This window comes from Condylura cristata, unplaced genomic scaffold (genome assembly GCF_000260355.1).
Source record: "Condylura cristata isolate star-nosed mole 26May11 unplaced genomic scaffold, ConCri1.0 scaffold00016, whole genome shotgun sequence".
Classification (NCBI taxonomy): domain Eukaryota; kingdom Metazoa; phylum Chordata; class Mammalia; order Eulipotyphla; family Talpidae; genus Condylura; species Condylura cristata.
In genome coordinates, this window is record NW_004567117.1 from 4,477,894 (window position 1) to 4,502,336 (window position 24,443).

A 24,443-nucleotide genomic window follows, 5' to 3' on the forward strand; every position below is an offset into this window, starting at 1 on the left:
ACCATAAGAAGAGATCTAACTAAAATTAGGATTTATTATCTCAAATGAATGGAATTCCACATGTAAAGCAGCTCCAGGATTAGATAATTCAGTTACTCAAGGATGTCCTCAAAAACTTCAGTGCCTTCCAGCTTTGTACTCCATCATACTCAGCTGGGACTTCTATTATAGTCACAAATTGCCTGCAGCAGCTACAAGTATCATATGCAGATGACAGATTTCCAAGAAAGAAAATTTTCTCACCAGCAGACTTCTTTGTCTCAGAATACCTATCCTGGTAATTAAGACAACGGGCTATAGAATCAGGATAACTTCAGGCAAATTAAATTCTCCTGGCTTCTGTTAGTAACACTACCTTCCTCATAGTTTTACTATGGGAATGAAATGAGTTGACATTCATAAAGTTTTATTCTGAGGATTGATATACTGGTATTTAGAGAATCATGTTAAATTTATCTTCATCTATATCCAGGAAAAAAGCTTATAATGAAGACTGGTAAATAAGTGGGGGGGGGGCGAGGAAGCACTGGATTTACCTTCTTGTTAAATAATGAGGTTTGATAATGTTAAACTTTTAAAAGTTCCCAACATCTAGTGAGTACTTGGTTAGCTGTGGGTTTTACACAGTAAAATAACATCCTTTGGAGTTCAATACATAGAAAAAGTGTATATCTCACGAGTGTCCAATAGTAAGCAAGAACTTACCGGGTTTCCACAACTTCTATATGGAAAAAGGAGCAGATGCAACGAGTGAAAATAGTAATTTTTAAAATATCATGGATCAGGAATCACATTCTCAAAGATGATGTAGAAGGTAAAATAGGTTTTCAACTGCTAGTAAGTATGACATCACTCCTTTCGCCAGTCCAAAAGATTTGTTATCAAATCTTTGTTATCAGAATGACATCAACTTACCCCTGACACAAATAATTCTTAAGTGAAAAATATCAGGATTAATGTCTCTGAAAACAGTTAATAAGCCATCTCACTTATAAAGTAACCTAATGTACAATTATTCTTCCCAGAGTCTTTAGGAAAGAATTGTGTGCACTGTTTGGAAAACAGTTCTTTCCCTGTTCTTCCTCCTGCTCTTAAACACTTTATTGAAACTGATTACATACAGGTAGTGAGCTTTGTGTCTGCCTGGTTAGTTCTTCCAACTATTCTGAGTTAGTGCTACTATACTATAAACCTAGAAAGTTAGCCTTAACTACACTGGTCAGCCCTTTAATTAAAAAAAAATGTTTATGATTTGGGGGTGAGGGGGTGGGAACTAAAGGAGCTGGAATAAAGTTGAGGGGATGATAAAATATGGGAACTCTAGCTCTGCCATTTCTGTGGTTTCCTCTCTATTTAGATCATCACAAATATATATTGTTGAGGACATGATGTAATGAAAACCATGAGCTTTGTGACACAAGTGACTTAGATGTGAATCCTGACATCACTTACTAGAGCTGAGAAACTTTGATCCTCAATTTCTGAAAGTAATAGAACATGAAAGCATTCCCTTTATAAAATGATCCTGATACACAGTTTTTCCATCAGTGGAAAGCTTTAGTTGAGCATCCTAAATTACACTTATCTCCTAGGTCACATCCTATGGATTAAAGCAGCATCAAGCACACCATGGTGTCCTCTGCCTCTCACCAGCTATGACAATACCGACCAATCTGCCCCTCAAGTTTTCTAAAGAAAAAACATCAAATGCAGGTCCCATCTTGCTTTGAAGGTAGAAGAGGAACTAAGAGCTGGTTGTTATAAAATTAAAACAAAGCAAGGAAAGGGGGAGATAAAGTTACTGCTGGATGAATAAAAGTGGGATGTGAGGGGAAGTAATACATTTTCAAGCAGGATATTTGAGGATGCAAAGGGGGTGATGGCAACATCTGTTCACACTGATGGGGAATCTAAATGTCAGGAATAATTTCTTTTTTTTTTTAGATTGATTTATTTATGCTTAAAGAACTGGGGTACAGGCCAGAGGTGTGGTGGGTGAGAGGATTCAACAGAGACAGTGGGGAACAGAACAGACAGATATACTGAAATACACTGCCTAGGGGAGCAGGGCTGGTCAGGAGAGGTCTGCCACCCCATGTGGGTCAGCTCCATGGCTGGGGATTGAACTCGTGCTGCTGTGGCTTCTGAGAGCTTCACTAGGGAGAGCCCCTAATTTCTTTCTTTCTTTCTTTTTAAAAATTTGTTCATATGTACAGAACTGGAGTACAGGCCAGAGGTACAGGGGTGGTGAGGGGCTTCACCAGAAACAGAATAGGGAGCAGAACAGGCAGATCTCCGAAGTACACTGCTGAGGGGAGCAGTGGGTGAGACAGGAGCGGTTTGCTGTGGATCACATCTGGGGCAGGGGATTGAACCCTCACTGAAACGGCTTGTAATGCTGCCTCCTAACCCTGCACACCACCAAGGAGGGCCTAACTTCTTCTTTTTTATATATATATATATGAAGAAATTATTTTTTAATATATTTATTTTTATATATATTTTACATCATTGGTTATTTTTATCCAGTGTTTGATTTCTCCTCCAGGTGTATGTAGTCCCATAAAATTCCCACCGCCAAGTCACTGGTGCCCCATCACCATAGTCTCTTTGCTCTTCCTGCCCTTTTTTTGATCCCTCTCCTCCTTGTCCCCTGCTGAAAGTCTCCAATATATACTTTGCCTGTTAGTTTTGTCTTTTCTTTTCCCCTGACATGAATAATTTAAGACAATTCCAAATTCCTCTTAAATTTGTCTTTGATAGATGGGATTAAAAAGGGAAATGAACATCAAAACTTCTAGTAAGTTGACTATATCATGGTCAAGAACATGTGTTTTTAAAAAATAATAAGCAGAATATTACAGAAACCATTCTCAGATTCAGGTCACTTGTTACTTCCTTAACATAGAGTTGAATCCTATGAAATTTTCTCTAAGAATTTGATTAATGCTTTCCCATCAAGTAATCAAAGTAGCAAACAGCGTGAAAACGATTTTGCCTAACAGATTGTCAACGTTTTGAAGAGGTAGTGAAGATCGCTCATCACTAGTGTTGATGAATGGAATAACAATCTCTCATGCAACAATGGCAGTAAGGATCACTCTCTTAGCAGAGTACTTTAGCAGTATGTGTTCATTTTATTAATATAAATACCTCTATCCCAGCAATTTTAATTCTGTGAATATATCCTAAGGAACAGAAAAGTGTACTAAGTTGCCTATACAAATATGTTCATCAAAGTGTCATTTGTTATACTGAAAACCAGACACTTGTAAATGATTGTCAACAATAGAGAATTGATGAAGTAAATTATAGTTCAGTTCCACACAGAGATTATTTTAAAATATTAAGTAAGGTCCTCCCTAGTGGCGCAGTGGGCTAAAGCACAGCACTAAGATGCTAAAGCCACTTCAGCATAAGTTCCACCGCCCGCCAGGGAGGTGACCACATGGCGCCTCAGACCTCTCCTGACCCACCCTCTGCTCCCCTCAGCAGTGTACTTCGTCAGTGGGTCTGTTTTGCTCCCCACTCTGTCTCTGGTGAATCCTCTCACTGCCCCTGTTTGTCTGGCCTATACCCCAGCTCTGTATACATAAATAAATAAATCTTAAAAAAAAAATTAAGTAAATGTAAAAATAAACTATTATATTATTTTCAAAAATATTAAGTAAGATCAGTATTTACCATAAAGAAAAGATGATCGTATGCTAGATTTAATTTTTTAAAATTTTATAAAATATAATGACCACACTCTCCGTGTACATATAAAAAACATATGAGGGCCCTCCCTGGTGGCACAGCACATTAAATCACTGCACTAAGAAGCTAAAGCCTCTTCCAATTGAGTTCCATCCCAACCTGCCCCGGAGGAGATCCACATGGCATGGCAAACCTCTCCTGACCCGCCCACTGCTCCCCTCAGCAGTGTACTTCATCTATCTGCCTGTTATGCTCCCTGCTCTGTGTGTGGTGAATCCTCTCACCGTCCCTGCACCTCTGGCCTGTACCCAGTTCTGTATCCATAAATAAATAAATCTTTAAAAAAATAAAAATAAAAAACATCTGAAAAGATACACATCAAAATATTAATAATTTTCTGAGTGATAAGATTGAAGGCAACTTTTCTACTCATTTTTCATGAATTATATTAATTTTTAAAAAAGATTTTTATTTATTTATGCATACAGAAATGGAGTACAAGCCAGAAGTACAGGGGTGGTGAGAGGATTCACCAGAGGCAGATCGAGGAAGTATACTACTGAGGGGAGCAGGGGGCCTGTTAGGAGTGGTCTGCAGTGCCATGTGGGTCACCTCTGGAGCTGGGGTTTGAAATCGCACTGAAGCAGCAGTGCTACGTCCTTACCCATTGCACCCCCAGGGAGGGCCCGAGTTATATGAATTTATTTCAAGTATATATATTATTACAGGAAAAAATAGTCATATTCATTTTGAGAAACAGAATAAAAAGGAAAAAAATGGAACATTTAGTAATTCTCTTCAAAATTCACTTCTTTTTAGTCAATGAAAACATTTTCAGGGCCCTCCTTGGTGGCCCATCAGGTTAAAGTGCAGCACTGTGAAGCTAACTGCAGCCACTGCAGCACCAGTTCCATCCTCAGCCAGGGGGTGACTCACATAGCAGACCTCTTCTGACTCGCTCACTGTTCTCAGCAGTGTATTTCAGTCCACCTGCTTGTTCTGCTCCCCACTCTGTCTCTGGTGGATTTTCCCACCCCTATATCTCTGGCCTATACCTCAATTCTTGTATAAATAAATAAATCTTAACAAAAACAACAACCTTTTCAGAGTGTACTTCCTTCTAATGCTGTTAATTTCCCTTCAGGTTATAATTTAGGGCGTTGGTGAGTATGGGCTATGAAAATGGAAACATTTGTTCAACTCTTTGGGAAGCTTTAATTCTAAACAGAAGAATCAGCTCTGGATTCCCTCCTGTACAACTGACTGCCTGACTGCTCTTTAAAATCCTTGCGGAGGCCCTCCCTGGTGGCACAGTGGGTTAAAGCACAGCACTAAGAAAGAAACTAAAGCCACTTCAGCATGAGTTCCATCTCTGCACCAGAGGTGATCCACATGGCGCGGCAGACCTCTCCTGACCCACCCACTGCTCCCCTCAGCAGTGTACTTTGTCAATCTGTCTATTCTGCTCCCCACTCTGTCTCTGGTGAATCCTCTCACCACCCCTGCACCTCTGGCCTGTACTCCAGTTCAGCATGCATAAATAAATAAATCTTTAAAAAAGATTTTAGTTCATTGACCACTTACAGAAAGAATCAGATAAAAATTTCTTTAAATAGTTGATTCTCATTACTTACATAAAATATTCCTTGCATAAAAAAACAAATGTATTTCAACAGTTCATTTTCTTCCTATACTTATGTGGTGTGGTATAGGTAGCTTAAGTTGCACAGTGAAAGGACAACTAGCGCAAGATAAAATGGGTCAGAAAAAGTCCTCATTCATTAAGGACTGTATGAATACATTTTCAGTTCCTATTACATAAAGACACTAGGGGACTGGAGATAGAAATACAACAACCTGAGGCCCTTCTTTGTGAGAACTTCCACTGCAGGGAAACTGTTATAATACAGGGTCCTTGGGCAAATTGAAATGGGAACTGAGAGAAAGGAGTGCTACGTCTTCTTGGGGGAATCAGTGTCAGGCTAACAGGTAAAGACTGCAGTGCAGTGTAGCATAAATAGGTGTTTCTTGGACACAAGACTTCACTTGAAAGAAGTGAAAGATAAGCATTAGACGGGAACAGCTAAAATATCAAAGTGGTAACCTACTAAGCTGACCTTAATAGGAAAGACTAGAAGAGACATCTTCCTCTGGGACCTGCATCCTATCGGGTAATTTCAGTGCACAAAAAGGAAAGCATTTGACGCTGGTGCTGGGACTTCATCATCCCATGGAGAAGCAAGATGTTTTTGGCAGGGGTTTACACATTTCCACGTTTTTAATTGTTGTGTGTTAATGTAAAGAGGATATATGATGGAAATTTTGGGCCAGCTAAGGAAGAGCTATGGTATTGAAGCAGATAAAGGACAGAACTTTTTGTATAGCTTCTGAGACAGCCTAGTTGGTGAGTCCTGGTATAAGCATTTTAGAGCAGAAAAAACTAGAGAAGATTTGGACCAATCTCACTTTACAGATTAAAAGAAAAAGTTACTGAGATTGCCAAGATGTTACTGAGATTGCCAAGATGTTAGCAACTACTTCCTTATAATGTTCTGTATAAGTGCACACTAGTGTAGCTTTATTAAACTTAGTGGGAAGCTCGTTTTGTTTAGATGGATAGTAGAGACATGATGCTCTATTTCCTAACTCTAGCTCATGCCTGTCTTGTGTTTATGTAGTCAAAGGTCAAAAGCTGAGTAAGAGCAGATGAGTCCTTTCCTTTTGCATCATTTTTCAACCATTCAAAGACTTAAAATAAACTATCATTTTCCATTATTTACTTGAGGGATTTATTTGTAAAATTTGTAGCTTTTGGGAACCCCCTGCCATTCTTACGAAGTACACAATCTGATTCTTACTCATCTGTGAGCATCTAAGGAATGCTGGTATTAATATACATGGTTTAAATCACCCAAAACAGAATTAGAAGACTGAATTGGCCAGTAACATTTGTGGCTTTCCACAACTATTTTACACTGTATAGAAACGGAAATCATTCTTCCTTGAGAAGAATGGGGTGGGGGTGGGGGTGTGAGAAAGAAGAGAACATTTATTAGTTCTGAGATCCAGTATCAATTTCTGTGTCCATATGAACTTCCTTCATCTACCAGCATTTCATCTGAGGTAAATGATGACACATTCTTAAATACCACTGCAACCTTAGACTTCCAAGGGCTTATAAAAAGTTACAGTTTAGTATAGACATTGTATTAATTTTCACATGAATTTACTATTCAGAATTGTAATTCAACATCTCTATGAAGTGCTTCTCTAATCAATCTAATCAATCTCTCCAGATAAACCTAGATTTAATTTCTACTTATCCTATGCCTATGCTTCTAAAGACTCATTTTGACTATGACTAAAGTGAAAATTCTGCTGGATACAGTCTCTGCTTGTCCACATTAGCATTTTGAAAGGTCTTGAAAAATGAAGAAACCACAGCCAACAGGAGGAATACCTTGTTGACATTCACTTAATAAAATCTTTATTTAGTACTACTGAAATCTGAAATAATAACCTTCTCTTTTCCATTGCCATATTCTAAATTGACATAATATACTGTTAAATGTGTAACCCAGGAAAGAAAATTCTTAAGAGGAACAGACTTTTTCATTTACTAAACCATATCTCAAACATTCACCATTTGCCAAGTTCCTTTCATGTGTTAGGGAAGAGGCATTAAGTGTTAAAAATGTCAAAATAATTGACCCAGCCTACACTTACAGACCTCACAGTCTAGCTCTTAGTCATGGTAGAGTTCTTAGGTACATTTGTCAGCTAAAGAGGATGGAACATATGACCCCAAACTCTCCTATTATATGACCCCCTCTCTCTCATATTTAATGTTCTTATTGCTGTGATGCAATTTTTCTCCTGTCCTGTTGCAAATAACAAACATTGGTGAACATTTATTGTAAACCAGATGACCTCGGTGATCCCCACTTCCTTGTATTCATGGCCTCATGTGGTGTGGGCTGGACTTCTGACTTGCTCCTAACAAACAGACTATGGCAAAGGTGATGGGATGTCATTTCTATGAATAGATATTATTTATGTCTCCACTGCCTTCTTAGCTTCTATACTTTAGTGAAGCAAACTGCCATATTGAAGAGCTTCACCTGGCCAGGAACTGAAAGTGACCTCTAACTAACAGTATTCTAGAAAGTGAAGCCCTCAGTTTATCAGTCTCTTAACAACTTAATCTTACCAACAGTTGTGGGGCCTTGAATGAAGTTCTTTCTCTAATCAGGTCTTCATGAGACTTGAGCCTTGACAGGCATTTCTATTTCAGCTTATGAATGACTCTGAGAAAGAACGCAGCTAAGCTCTGCCCACATTCCTGACTCACAGAAACTGAGATAAATAAATGTATTCTCATTTTAAGGTGTTAAGTTTTGGGGTGATTTATTATGTAGCAATAGATAAGTAATATGGAAATTACCCTTTATCTTAAGGAGTTGACAGTATAGCTGCAGTGAGAACTCTTAACTATAGTACAATTTTAAAAGTTGTGCCTTCCAAACAAAAGAAAAAGCAATGTCATCTTGAGGCACTTGGCAGAGGTTTAATCAGGGACTCAATCATGCTGGCATTTTAATTGTAGTCTCAAGCTAACTTGATTTCTGTTCTTGTGATTTTCCAGTCAGAAAAGCTCTTAAGCTACCTATCTACATTCTTACTGGCATTTCAGTGTTGAGACATACAGTAATTTTCAATTGTAACACATATTTCTTCTTTTTTCATCATTTATTTATTTATTTATTTATTTATTTATTTATTTATTTATTTATTTATTTATTTATTTATTTATTTATTTATTTATTAAGATTTATTTATTTGTGCATACAGAATTGGGATACAGGCCTGAGGCTCAGGGGCGGTGAGAGGCTTCACCAGAGACAGAGCGGGGAACAGAACAGGCAGATCAACAAAGTACACTGCTGAGGGGAGCAGCGGGCGGGTCAGGAGAGGTCTGCCACACCATGTGGTCACCTCCGGGGCAGGCAGGAATCGAACTCATGCAGAAGCGGCTTTAGATTCTCAGTGCTGTGCGTTAACCCGCTGCGCCACCAGGGAGGGCCCCTATTTATTTATTTTTAACAAAATTTTATTTTTACATCATTTTGTACTTTTTTTCCCATCTCAATTGTAATCCCTGTGGGTTTCCCATCACCAAGTCACCCGTGTGCCATCACCATAATCCCGTGCATTTCCCTATCCACCCCCCCCCCCATTTTTGATCTCATTCCCCACTCCACCCCCGCAAAATGTCTCTGGTATATCTGGTATACGGTTGTTCATTATTTTTGTTATTTTCTTGCCTGGTCCATTATACTCCTGCTATGAGTGAAACCATCCGGTATTTTTCTTTCTCTTTCTGGATTATCTCACTAAGCATGACCTTTTCCAGCTCCATCCAAGTTGCTGCAAAAGACATGGTAACACATATTTCTTGAACATAGGAAAAGGATTTTACACTTAATGTTTTTTCATAGAACCTAGTTCACAGTTAATTAAAAAACAACAACAACAACACAGGAAAGAACTCTGAACTTCCAAAAAAACCTGAGACCCCTAGAGTACCGAGAATTCTGGAGCAAGGCTAGTGATACAGCTTGGTAGGGCATTACCAAAGCAGTCCTCTGGGGCACCCTGATGCACAGTTCATGAGCCAAACGTAAATCTATACTGTCAACTCCTTAAGACAAAAAACCTTGGAAGACTTACACAGGTAATAGTCACCATGACACTGCATACTTTGGCCCAGAAACTCTCCAGAATGACTAAAGCAATAGCTTTAGTGTTAGTTTTTACTATCTGTGCTCTACTCATAACCTTTAGCTGTAAACCGATCACAGTTATGCCAGAGCAACCTGTTGCACAACTCTCTTCTCCTCTTTAGGGCTTTGACCTGAAGTACAGGTATAATCTTCAGTCAATGACCATGTGAATGCCAAAAAAAAAGTAAAGGTCCCCAGGCTTCCATGCTCTCAGTGGTTTGAGTCTGAGCTATGATCTTTGCTGTGGCCCATCACTTTCCAGTATCACTGACAATCAGAATCCAGAAAGGTAATCCACTCAATAAGACATCCTTGGTTCACCCCGAAAAGAAACTCTGTGGATTCAAATCTTCATCTCTCAAATTTGACTTCAGGGGAAATCCAAATTAAGACTTTAGTCAACAAATAAAGATAGAATACCTAAGTCAGAATCTTTCTAAATGAGTGCCACTGAAGCTGTCCCACTCAAGGGTCTCAGGAAAGAATTAGGCTTAAGTGGGAAAAGTGAGAGCCCATGGAGAAAGCCGTGAGGCACAGGACTAGTAAACCAACTTGCTGACTAGAGTGTGATGAACTCTTGGAACTAGACCTAGCTGCAAGTGCCAGGAAAAAACAAAACTCTAGTCAAAAGGTGTGGCAACTAGAGATTGTAATTTGTGTCAGCCGTTGACTCCAGAGGTCTGAACTGTAAGAATGCAGTACCTAGTCAGACAGGAGAGCACAGTGACAGGGAATGTGGACTGTGTTGGTTATTCAGGAAGCCAAGCAGTGATAGACAACACTGACAGCAGGGAGTAGACTCAGGCACTCAGTCCAGGTGGGGGAGCTTTCTTTCTCTGAAGGTGAGCCATTGGAAGGAAGAACCCCAGTTCTAGAGAGACTAGTGCTGTTACAGGGCACCATGTGAACTGGGTTTGTGGGTCCTTTCTCACTCACTTAAAATTTAATTGTACTGCAGGCACACACAAAAAGAGTCAACAATGGGTTTATTTACAAAAGGGGAAAGGAAAAGGAACATCTAAGGAAAGAGAGAAAGAGAGAGAGAGACAAGTGAACTGGGGCATTCTACCAGCTCTGCTGACTTGGAACTCTATTAACACACTGATAGCCACCAGCCACGCAGTCCAGAGAGCAATGTGGTCCAGGGAGAGCCACAGCACAGAGAGAGCACAGTCCAGGGAAAGTGCACATCTAAAATGGCTCCCTATATACATCCCCAAAAGTCCCAGAATGCCTGCTTAGCCCCGCTCTTGGGTCCTCGCAGTTCTCTCCTTGGTATTGCTGGGAGTTGTAGTTTCCAATCACTGGAGTAGGGTGTGGAGTCTAGAAAACAGGAGTAGGGGCATGGAGTCCACAGAGCTCTGCAGAGTTCCTTCAGGACATTATTTTCCCCTAACAGTACTAATTCATATGAAACAACACATGGACCCGAGCACCAGAAAGGAAGAAGCTGAGTCTGAGACTAGTGCTGTCGAGGCAGTGATTCAATGTGTGGCTTTGGAACATGAGAATCTTTGACTGGGAGAGTAGCTTCCCACCTTCAGAGGGGTGACTTGGGACAAGTCACATAGCTTTTTGAGCTCCGTGCCCTTATCGGTAGAATGAAGATAATGTTTTTATCCCTCAACAAGTCGTTATAGGATCTTAATGATAAAGTGTAAAGTGGGAGTTCAAAGGAAGTGTGTCATTTCTATGACTGAGCAAGCAAGGATGGCTCTGAGAGGCCCACTTCCGCTGAACCAGAGTCTGCTTCAAAGGCTGGTAGTGCGGGTGTTCTAAGAAACACGAGCAGTAGGCCCTCTCATGTCCTTTGTTAGTCATGTTGCTTCCCTGTATCAGGCAGCCACTTTTGTTGAAAATACATTTCAGGCAGAAGAAAGAGGAAGCAGGATGACTAAAACTGTGTGTGGAGATACTAAGCAGACGGACATCCTGAGCAATGGCATGTGTGCACATGTGTACTTGTAGGGGGGAGGGGCAGCGAGGGGAGTGAAGCCAAACAGGCTGGTCTACAGGGTATCAACCATATGCTCCCTGCTGAGGACTTTGTGCCACTTCCAGGATGATAAGTAGAGAGTGGCATGTGCTTCTTGTCTAAGTTCTGACTGGCCTGAGACAATGCCTGAAGTTAGTGGCCACAAGATTTAGATTTTGCTTCAGTCATGAGGAGAGAAAGGCTGGATGGAGAAGCAATGAACTAGGAAAAGCTTGAAATCAGAATTCAGTACTGAGACACTAAATCTCTCAAGACTTACTATCACATCTGAGGCTATGATGTTCTTCCAGGGCAGGGGGAGGCGCAGTGTTGAATTCCTGCTCAGACTCAGCTACCAACTTTTGTGATGGACACCCGCCAGCTGTAGGGATGCCAGTGCCTGAGTATCATCCCTGCTCCAGTGATGGTCAAATAGTGCTATGAGAACATATTTATGGGGGCCTCAAGTAGTAATCAGTATATAGGATTTGTGGAAATTTCTTTTCCCAAGACTTATTTATCAGGTTTAATTTGTCTTAGGCCTGTTAGAAAGGAGGGGAATAACAAAAATCATAGAACTTTTCAGAGAAATGTAGAAATTGAATCATGTTCAACAAAAATGATCTGCAGGTGCCTCTGACAGAAAACCAATATTTAACTGTTACCCAGTGGAAGTGGAAGTCACGACTATTCAAGCCATATGATCTCTGCGGTGGTTTTGGTTTTTAGTTCCTGCTTTACAAAGAATGAATAGCATAGTCGACTGCAGTCTTTATAGACAAGGAAGTTAGACTCTAAATCTTCATTAGAAGGTACTAATTGAGGTTGTCAGACCCCTTCCAAAATAGATCCCCAACCGCATGGCCAGATGTGACAGAGGAACAGAAATGGAAGGAAGTCCTTTAGAAATTCTGCTGCGAAAACACCTCTTTCTTCATAATGTATGTTCTCAATGCTGAGAGAAGCTGTGAGCTTTGGGTATTTAAAAATGGCTATAGGTAGTCTTTTTGTGTGAGGTGTGGTAGTGGGAGGGATATTTTCAGACCAACTTGACAAATCCAATATCCAATCTGACTTTTTCTTCAAGTACTTTCAGTTTCTTCTCTAGATATAATTTCCAGGCTCAATGCTGTTTTTTCTGCAATGCTACAAGTGTCTATTTCAGCAAGGCTATTAGCATCATGTGGTGTCTGTGCACGAGGTGAGCTGTCATGTGACATGTTGGGTCCCCCAGAGTGGTTTTTCGCATTTGATTTAAATATAAATTGAGACCTGAGCACCACTCCATCCCATTATGTATTATTAAAACACCCAAAGGCCCTCCCCACAGGCTCTCCCTCTGAGGTTGCGGCACCCTGACTCAGACCCAAAGGGAATGAGAATCATTGCTTTTAGGTTTGACAATATGTACTCTCTATATTTTTAATAATAGTAAATAAATACTGAGCTAAAATTCAGATCCATTTTGCTTCCTCTCCTGAAATGTCTTCCTTTACTTTTCTTCCCAGGGAACCACTCCAAGGTAGTATTCTTCCAGTACATGATTCTATTTATTATGTGCATACATATCAATTGTCAACACAGAAAGTGTTTTCTACATTTAAAACAATTTGTATCGCACTGTGTATTTTTCTGACATGTTTTCACTCCTTCAATGGTATGTCTTTGTAATCTATGTTAATTATGTTAATAAATATAGAACAAGTTAATTTTTAAAACTTTACATATTTATATTTTAAGATAAAGATTTATTTATTTATGCATACAGAACTGGGGTACAGGCCAGAGGTACAGAGATGGTGTGAGGATTTACCAGAGACAGAACAAGGTGCAGAACAGGCAGACTGACAAAGCACACTGCTGCAGGGAGCAGCAGGTGGGTCAGGAGAGGTCTGCTGTGCCATGTGGGTCACCTCCGAGGCTGGGGATTGAACTTGCACTGGAGTGGCTGGGGCTAAGCTGCAGTGCTGCATCCTAACCCTCTGCACCACCAGGGAGGGCTTATTTTTATATTCTTATGAATAAAAACTTTCTTCTTTTGTCTATTGATGAATTTGAAGTTTAGTTCCAACTTTTTAAGCTATCTCCTATGTGTACATTAGTAGGTTTCTCCGAAGGAGGAGTCTACACCATTAGGAATATAAATTTTTAGCCTCACTGGATGTTGTTAGCTTGATATTAAAACGGTTACACTAACTTTCACTCCCACTGGTAGATATGCAAGTTACTATTTTCTATATCCTTTCCAATATCTCACAAAGTCAAGTTAAATGTTTCGTGTAAAATCAGATGGATATAAAATGGTATTTAATTTAACCTGTATGAAATTAATTCTGTGCATTTTGATAATTTCACCTTCCTTTGAACTAATTTTTTTAAAGATTTATTTATTTATGCATACAGAACTGGGGTACAGGCCAGAGGAACAGGGGTGGTGAAAGGATTCACCAGAGACAGAGTGGAGAACAGAACAGGCAGACTGATGAAGCACACTGCTGAGGGGAATGGTGGGTGGGTCAGGAGAGGTCTGCTGTGCCATGTGGGTCACCTCTGGGGCCAGGGATCAAACTCATGCGGAAGCGGCTTTAGCTTCTTTGTGTTGTGCTTTAACCTGCTGTGCCACCAGGGAGGGCCCTGAATTAAATTTTGTTGCTCATTTTTAAAAAAGTAGAGGTCTTGGTTTGGTTTATTGCTTATTCATTTTAATTCCTTGTATGCCTTAGACAATTTGTTATATATGCTACAAGTATCTTTTCCTAGTCTGTGGCTTGTTTTTTAATCTGATTTTTAAATTAAACCTTTAATTTTTGTCAGTTAAAAATCACAGTGTGGGGCTCTCCCTGGTGGTGCAATGGGTTAAAGCTCTGCATTATGAAGCTCTCCGAAGCCACTGCAGCACAAATTCCATCCCCAGCCAGGGAGCTGACCCACATGGTGCGGTAGACCTCTTGTGATCTGCCCGCTGCTCCCCTCAGAAGTGTACTTTGTCAATCTTCCTATTCTGCTCCCCATTCTCTCTGGTGAATCCTCTCACTGCCCCTACACCTCTGGCCTATACCCCAGTTCTGTAAGCGTAAGTAAAAAAATCTTTAAAAAAAAATCACAGTGTGGGACCTTCTTGATGGTGCAAGGGGTGAGGTCTCAGGACTATTAAGCTATCTCCAACCCCTGCAACAAGGGCTCCATCTCAGCCAGAAAGCTAATCTACATGGCACAGCAGACCTCTCCTGTCTTACCTGCTGCTCTCCTCAATAGTGCATTTCAGTCAATCTGCCTGTTCTGCTCCCTACTCTTTCTCTGGTGAATCCTTTCACCCCCTTGCATCTCTGTCCTATACCCCAATTCTTGTATGCATAAATAAATGAAAAAAAAAAAACCCAACCAAATCTTTAAAAAAAAGATCACAGTGTGAGAATCTATTTTTAGTGGTGTGAACCTGCACCCCTAAAACATATACAATGTTACCTCAATGAACATAATTTTAAAAAGAAATAAAAATTGTGGACATTGAGAAGCTTTATGTTTTCCCCTGTCTATTGCTACCTTAATTCTACACAGCACTTACTGTTGAATTCAAATTCAAAACTATTGTCTTATTTTAAGAAATTTTGCTTAACTTTTAGTCATGAAGATAATCTATATATTTCCTTCCAATACTACAAAATTTTTGTTTCACATATTTTTGTCCTATTCTTTCTGTAACTAATTTCTGAGTAGAGTATTAGGTAAGAACCTAATTTTATTTATTTACATAAAATAGCCAATTTTTCCAATAGTGTAGTTTTTCTAATATAACTTTCTGACTATATAATTCACAATCATTGGTAAAGTTCAAATAATTATTACAAATATGAAGAAATACCTTAAAAGCCACTTGAAATCCTATTCCCTTGCAATCGTTACCACTGATTCTCAGCATCACTAGTTTATAGTTTATCTTTGTTACATCATATGAGTAAAAACAATTAAAAGGAGAATTGTTGGCAAAGTAATGTTTCCTGGAGGTGGTGAACTCCGGTTTGGGGAAGTATGAAAACTAAAAATTGTAAACTTATGGAATTGAGGTTTCAGTTCTCTTTGTATCACTTATGCCAACTTCATCTTGTTAAATGTTTCAAGTAAGTCCTTCTAACATATAATTTATCTTCAATTTTGTCACAAAAGAATACAAGGAAGAATGGAGATAATTCTTAGAAGAGCACTGTCTAACTTTGCTAGAAAATAAATCAAGGACTATCTGCCTCACTCATTTTGGAAGCTTTATGGGAAGAGGTAATTTATTTCACCAGCATGGAGAAACAGATGATCTACATTTCTCTAGCATATGTCACTATCCGCTATTCTTCATGAAATTTGTATGTGAAGTTCCTCCATGCGTATGTTAAAAATGCATATATAGAACATGTTTATCAGTTTGTAGGGCGAGAGCGCTATTTTCTGTCATTGGGTTGACTTTTGATAAACACTGATACATTTTTTAGATTTGTGTCTCTATCCTATAAAATATACTGCATGGAACTTTGCAAATGAATTTAGTAGTTACACATTTCTGTTCCAAAGTGCTTTATTTTATTTTTTTATAGATTTATTTATGTATACAGAACTGGGGTACAGGCCAGAGGTGCAGGGGTGGTGAGAAGCTTCACTCAAGACAGAGGGGGGAGCAGAACAGGCAGATAAACGAAGTACACTGCTGAGAGGAGCAGCCGGTGATACAGGAGAGGTCTGCTGCTACATGTGGTTCATCTACCGGGCCAGGCCAGGGATCGAACTCACAATGAAGCAGCTGTGGTTAGCTTGCAGTGCTGCACTTTAACCTGTTGAGCCACCAGGGAGGGCCCCAAAGTATTTTGAACTATTTTAAATGATTAGAATATCAATGTAGAGTTCACTTAGGAATCGCAGTTTTTTATTAAGTAGTTTCAAAGAACCATATAAGGATTAAGGCCTCAATCCCAAATATAGTCATGTAGAGAGGTTAAAAAATAAGATACTTTTGTATTGCCTTATCTCAGTTCTGCATTTCCTCTTCACAGTACAAAACCCAATTTAAAAAAAAAAAACAAAACAGTAATCAAAAATGTAGTCAGGATGCTAGCAGGTCTCAACTCCCAGTGCTTTAGATTTATAACTGTATAAACTTAGGTGAGTCAGAAGGACTTCTCCAGGCAGTGGTATAGACAGGCACTGAAAAGCTCTCTGCTTTTCCTGGCCACTTGCTAATTGCAACCTTAATTCCTTTTTTATTTTTTTTAAGATTTATTTATTTATGCATCCAGAACTGGGTACAGGCCAGAGGTGCAGGAGCAGTGAGAGGATTCACCAGAGACAGAGTGGAAAGCAGAACAGGCAGATCCTGCTGAGGGGAGCAGTGGGTCAGGAGAGGTCTGCTGCGCCATGTGGGTCACCCCTGGGGCAGGGATAGAACGCATGCTGAAGTGGCTTTAGCTTCTTATTGCTGTGCTCTAACCTGCTGCGCTACCAGGGAGGGCCCACTACCTTAATCCTTAAGCAGCATTTGCTGCTAAATTTAAATTTCACGCAGGCTGCTAAGCTGTTCTACTGCCCTAACCTTCAGTTGTGGAAGGTTGGTTTTCTGTGGATGTTCCTAAGGAGAAAAGAGGAAACTACCTATATGTATATTTCTGAGACAATTGCAAGGAGTTTATAGTGGGTAAAAATTTCCTGTGTGTGTGTGTGTGTATGTGTGCGCCCGTGCACGCGTGCATGTTTATGCCTCATCTGAGAGACACTGTGGTTTTCAATCAGCTTAATGCTGTTGCTGCAGTCATTTTACCTGACCTCTTTTTAAAGAGCAAGCATAAGACAAGGCTGAGCGCATATGTTTATGCAAGCCACTCTGCCATCTAAGCAGAACTAACATTGTTAGAAGAGAATGCAAATTGTAATTTAAAAGAGAAATCCATAAGCCAGCAGTTTCTTTTAACCACAGTGGTTTTTTTCCCCCTCCTGATCATTCTGCTGAAGCAGCAGCAGCAGCAGCAGCAACAGCAGCAACTTTCTGCTCTAATTTGCTGTTCTTCCCACGAGAATTATGTGTTTAAGGACATTTGTTTCATATGTGTTAAACGTACACATTCATCTGGATTTTAAGGTTCTAAAGACATGGACCCCTCTGTTCTTCCTTCCTTCCTTTTCTTTTCTTTTCTTTTTTTTAGATTTATTTTATTTGTGAATACAGAACTGCACACAGGCCAGAAATGCAGGGGCGGTGAGTGTATTCACCAGAGGTAGAGTGAGGAACAGAACAGAATGACTGACGAAGTGCACTGCTAAGGGGAGCAGTGGGCGGGTCAGGAGAGGTCTGCCACGCCATGCGGTCACCTCCAGGGCAGGCGGGGATTGAACTCATGTGGAAGTGGCTTTAGCTTCTTGGTGCTGTGCTTTAACCTGCTGGGCCACCAGGGAGGGCCTACCCCTCTGTCCTTAACCCAGTTCTTTTCTCTCTCTCTTTTATTTAAAAAATTTTTAAATTTGTTTTACATCATTGTTCATTATCTTACGTTGGTTTCCTCTTCTGGTGTGATGCCCCATAGTTCTCCCACCACCATAGTACCGCTGAAACATCACAATATTCCCTTGTGTTCTTCCCTCTCCAGTTTTGACCTCTGTCCCTCTCCTGAACTTGCTGTATGCCTCTGATACATAGTCAGTTTGCTAGTTTCATCTTCTTTTCTTGACTTTTGTTTCTCTATATTCCATGTATAAGTGAAACCATCTGCTATTTATCTTTTCCCTTCTAACTTATTGTGCTGAGCATAATCCATTCCAGTTCCATCTATGTTGCTGAAAATGGCATGAGTTTGTCTTTTTGAAGGCCAAGTAATATTCCATGGTGCAAACATACCACAACTTTTTGATCCATTTGTCTGTTTCAGGCATTTGAGTTGTTTCCATGTCTTGGCTATTGTGAACAGTTCTGAAGTAAACATGAGAGGGCAGGTTTCCTTTTGAAAGGAACTGTTAAGGGGAAGGATGTCCTAAAGGAACTATGCAGAGTCTTACGGACTCCACCCCCTACTCCAGCTTTATGGAACCTACCCCCTACTCCAGTGACTGGAAACTACAACTCCCAGCAGTACCAGGGAGAGAACTGCGATGACCCAAGGGCAGAGCTGGCAGGAAGTCTGGGACATTTGGGGAACAAATAGGGTGCAATTGCATCTCTCGCTCTCTTGCTCAGAAAGCAGCTCTCCTGACTGCATGACTGGATGTGCTCAGTCAGCCTAGCCGTAAGGTATTCCAGTTACTTTGTATCCCACTCTCTTTCCCTGGGTTGTTTCCTATTCCTTTCCCCTTTGTAAATAAACCCATTATTGACCTTTTTGTGTGTACCTGCAGTATAACTGAATTGTGAGTGCGTGGGTGAAGCCCCACAGACAGGCGGCGCGGCCCAGTCCACTCTGGGCTACCCTGTAACAGAACCACCTCTCTTCTGCTATAGGATCCAACATAGTATTCTCTTCTAAGTACTCATTATTATGTGTCCACCAAGTGTGTGGTCGACCAAATGAGTGAATAAACAGCTACTTTCAAGCTCCCGTTTTCTGAACTTAAAAGTTTAAACTGTTTAAAATTGGGTTTAGAAATGGCAGGATCTATTTCAATCATAGAAAGGAATCTGTGACAATGCACAAATAAAAAGAATCCAATAGAGTGAGGTGGGAAGTAAAAAATTTCACCAGTTCCATAGTGAAGGTAGTTTAGATTATGTAGGTGAATAAATGTGGTGTGTGTGTGTATGTACAATGTGTATTACTACACACTTAATTACACACTTAGGTAATTATTAGGTAATTTTTATCAAGTAGCTAGGTAATTACTAGCTAATTATTCATACATCTATATGTATATTATACACACAATACATATATGCACAGATGTATATTTTTAAAGATTTATTTGTGCATATAGAACTGGGGTACAGGTGAGAGGTGCAGGGGAGATGAGAAGATCTAACAGAGACAGAGTGGGAAGCAGAATAGGCAGACTGACTGAAATACACTACTAAGGGGAGCAGTCGGCAGGTCAGGAGAGGTCTGCCACACCATGTGGGTCGGCTTCCTGGCCGGGGATCAAACTTTTGTTGCAGTGGTTTCTTCAGAGCTTCATAGTGCTGTGCTTTAACCTGTTGCGCCACCAGGGAGAGCCTGAGAACTATTTCTAATTTAGGAAAAAATACCTTGACTATCAATTTGTGGGTGGCAATAAGTCCCTGGTGGGGCCTTAGATGGAAGAATACAGAAAGTAAAGTCATAACTAAATCAATCTGCATCTAAATGACAGGTTTTAGGAGGGGGGGTCCAAAGAATAGAAGGGAGAGAGATTACAGAGAAAGAAAGAAGAGCCCACAAACTTTGTTTGGAAGTCATTTTTGGAGGGAAACCAAAGAAAAGAGGCTGAATTCCAGTACTGTGGTGACCAGAGCAGAGAAAAGACAACAGTGGAAGGGAGCCCCAAGAGACATGTGAGTCAACAGGACAGGAATTTGGAACCAGAAGTGACTATGAGTCTGTAAGGTCTCAAGAATTCTTAAATAAACCTGGGAAGTGGTTCGACTTCTTACGGAGGTAGGGAAGAAGTGTCAAGAAAATTTCAATTAACTCAGAAGTTGCTGTCACCTCAACTTTTGTCTCTGGATTCCTTAAAAGGCTTAGGGTACGTAATTCAGAAACCCTCTCTTCCTTCCAAGAAACCAGTCTGTTGTATGCTCTTATAACCCAGAATTGCCAAACAAAACAAAAGAAAGAAAATAAACAAAGTCTCCTTCAAGGGTTTTAATAACATATATTTTAACTGGAAAGACCGAGCTAACTCCAGTCCCAATGCAGGTGCCAAACTGAGCAGGTACAACACCACACAGAACATACCTGTTTCAAATCTATGCCTCAAAGGCTGACCTTTGTAATGTGGCAAGGTCAGAGCACCATATTTTCAGCACAAGCTGAAAATATGGCAGGTTGATCAAAATGCTCATAACCTGATAGTGAGTTATTTGTAATTTTCCCCCCTTCAGGGCCTAATATATTAAAACACCAAGATTTTTTTGCACTTGAATGATATAGGTGGTTATGTGTGTTTAATTAATTAGAGGACTGCAGAATAAGCTTGCTCAGCAGCAGCAGCTGAGCAGGATTCTGGGAAAGGAATGACAATTTCCCCTGGTTGGGGTGGGGTGTCTCCTGGCACTAGACACCATTGTCTTCCGGTACAATGAGTTTCTTGTGATATGGTTACAAAAGCACTTTTAGGAAGAGTCAGTGTGTTTATCTATCTTCTTGAAAATGTGGGTGCATCTGTAGGAGTGGCGACAGAGTCCCCTGGCAGAAGGGAGAAGGGCATTAATATTGGCTGTCTTCTCATCATAAGCCACTAGGATTCCTTGTCTATGGCACCTACACTTTCTAAAAGATAAAGCTGCAGGGACAACCTTTTGGGAGAGACATAATGATCCCTTAGAAGAATCATTAAGTTCTGCAACTTTAATAGGAGGGGTATACCAGGGGTGCATTTGTCAGACACAACAGGTGGTACATTTAAGATGGAGTATTTCATTCTTTAAAATGCTATTTTTATAAAGAGAACCCTACAGAGATATTAAATTCTTTTAGTAATATAGATGCTAGAGTGCTTAAATATGAGATGTTCTTTTGTCTAAAACTTACCTTGAAATGCATCCAGATTGTAAGATGAATCGATGGATGGCCAGAGGGCTGGTTAGATGGCCATATATGTGACAAAGCAGTTGTTGCAAAATGTGAATTGTAGAGGCTTGGTGGTAGATACATACGTGAGTGTTCACTGTTTGATTTTGCCAAAATCGCTGTATGTTTTAAGGTTTCCATAATTAATTGTTCAAAAAAGTGTTCTGACATCTCATATTCATTTGGCTCCTTTAGAAAACCCAGACATCTGAGTGATTTGGAATAAAATATGGCAGGACTGTCTTACCTTCGGGGTAAAGGCTCTACTGAAAACAAAGAGGCATAGCATCTACTTAGAGCTGAAACTTCATTTCTAACATGTAGTGCATTCCTCTTTCAAGCACCATAAAACGCTTTCCAGGCCACAGGTTGGGGCCCTCCCTTGGGGCCTCTCAGAGGAGGTAGCTTCCACTCAGGAAGTGTGCTCTTGGCGGCCAGTGCCGTGCTCTCTGGACTGCCTGAGGCAGGCGCCTTCACTTTTCTTCTTGTTTACCTATTATAAAGTGTAAATATTTCTTTGGGCTAGGTTCTGGGCCTTTCTTTTTGCCTCCTACACTTTTTCCTCCCCAGGTAGTCTTCCTGGTTCTCATGGATGTAATACCATCCCTAGGCTGATGTCTCCCCGAGCAGCAGCTCTCGCCTAGTCTTCTCTTTTCAACATGGACTCAAATCCAAGTACCACTTGAATGTCCCACTCATCTCATCTGCAACGTGACATCTGAGCTTCTGACACACTATTCCTCAGTACCTGGCCCACTCCTCTTCTCTTCCATCTTAGCAAACAACAGCCCCACAAGCTTTTCCCTTACCCTTCGCATGCTGAAGGCCCCAAACATGTCGTCTTTCCTTCCTGCACTCCCTGCCTCTAAGCTGGCCACCACCTTGGCTCTCACTTTTTATAATCTAGGCAAAGCTGCACTTTTAAAAACATAAATTTGATTATGCCTCTTCTCCCCTCACCAACAAGTCAATCACCATTGTTAGGATAAAATATAAAAGTGTTAATATATACCAAAGTCCTGTTCCAGGGCTCCTGCCTGCCACGCTCCCCTCTCCTACTTCCATAACTGTGCCTAGAGGAGATGCAGTTTGGAAGGTGATGGGCAATGTTGCAAATCAAATAACGTCAGGATTCAGTACAAACAGCACCTGGAGCATCCACTCAACAGGAGTTCTAAAGCACCCACTCAACACTGGGTGTAAGAGTGAAACAGGCATAGGCTGCCTGTTCTCTGGATTCTTCCTCCCCTCCTCCACCCCCCCCCCTTATATCTAGATGAAAAAGTAAGAAACAGCATCCAACACTTTCAGTGTCTTCTAAAACGACTTCCTCTTCCTCACATGCATGTGGGGAGCATTTGCAGGCACAGTCTTCAAACCCATAGAAATGAAAGACAGGGCCCTCCCTGGAGGTGCAGCAGGTGAAAGCGCAGCACTACCAAGCTGCAAGCGCCTGGAGGCTGCATCAGTGCCAGTTTGATGACCGCAGGGGGCAAAAGACCTCTGGGTCTTGCTGGCTGCTCCCCTCAGCAGTGTACTTCATAGATCTGCCTGTTCAGCTTCCTACTCTGTCCCTGGTGAATCCTCTCAACACCCCTGCACCTCTGGCCTGTACCCCAGTACTGAATGCATAGATAATAAATCTTAAAAAAAAAAGAAAAGAAAAGAATTTGTTAAAAAAGGAAAGACAAATAGCCTGAACTCAGATCTCAGTGGCTGGTGCTTCCTCGGCTGAGTAACTCAGTAACTGTGAACTTGCATGTGGGATTTCACATCAGAGAATCCTGATGTGCTCTACAGTCTCAAGCAGCTGTTAGAGGCACAAAGGAGCTATGTTAGGGCAAGTGCTTTTTAGGCCATAAACTTAGGGACTGATACTGTACAGCCAAAGGATTGTAAAATATGTCTTGATTTTGATGTTTTTTTAACTAATGGTGCTACTAACCATTGTTTTACAAATTGTTTTTACAATAAGAATAATGAACAGCCCTCCCTGGTGGCGCAGTGGGTTAAAGCAGTTAAAGCACAGCACAAAGAAGCTTAAGACACTTCCTCATGAGTTCGATCCCCGCCTGCCCCAGAGGTGACCACATGGTGTGGCAGACCTCTCCTGACCCGCCCGCTGCTCCCCTCAGCAGTGTACTTCATTGAACTGCCTGTTCTGCTCCCCACTCTGTCTCTGGTGAATCCTCTCACCCTTCGCATCTCTGGCCTGTACCCCAGTTCTGTACGAATAAATAAATAAATCTTTAAAAAAAAAAGAATAATGAACAATTTGATATTCTTTTCACTCTAAGACGGATAGATAGCTAAATTTAGATATCCTGAACATGATAGAAATGACCTAAATTCAGAAATATTTCCAAATCAGCAATTTATAGTCAAGACTAACTTACACAGGTTATATGACTATTCAAGTGACCTTTGATTACTACTTTCCTCTTTCCTGGTTATGACATGCTAAAATCCATGTTTTTTCCTCACAGTTACTATATATTATTTTTATTAAAATATCTTGATTTTTTCACTATGTACCTATAAAATTCAAATAATAATAAAAACAGAATAAGTAACAATAAAGTAGTATTCATAACTATTCAAAATATTATAAAAATAAGCAAGACTTCAGTCAATATAATAAGTCCTCTAAATAGGCATTTAAAAATCTCATTCACGTGATTCAAACGTCTGTTTCCAAAATCATTGCAGAGTGTGCATTTTTGTTTATGATACACTTCAGTTTGTCTGATTATAATTCTTTCAGGAAAAATGTCTTGTTTATGTCTATTAGAAGATCATTCTTTTCAATTAAGCAATAGGAATGGAATTGTCCAAAAATATTTCCAGTGAGTTTACAATATGTAGAACAACTAAGAAATACACAGATTGCTAGCAATTCTATATTGACTCTAGGAAATAACACCAGGACACATATTATTTCTTAAACGTGGCATGGAGTGAGACAAGAAATAAAACTTTAATAGCATATGCTAATTTTGCAGGTTGTTAAAGAATGTAGACATAGTAGCTTCATAGAGCCATTTATCTGAAATTGTCAAGAATAATACTACTAATTTTAAGAGCTAGCCTTCCACCCAGAATTAATCTGAAATAAAATAACATTCCAAGAAAAGGCAGAAACATGTCAGGGGGCCCTCCCTAGTGGCAAAATGGGTTAAAGCACAGCACTATGAAGTTACCTGCAGCCACTGTAGCATCAGTTTGATCCCTGGCCAGGGAGGTGACCCCACATGGCCAGCA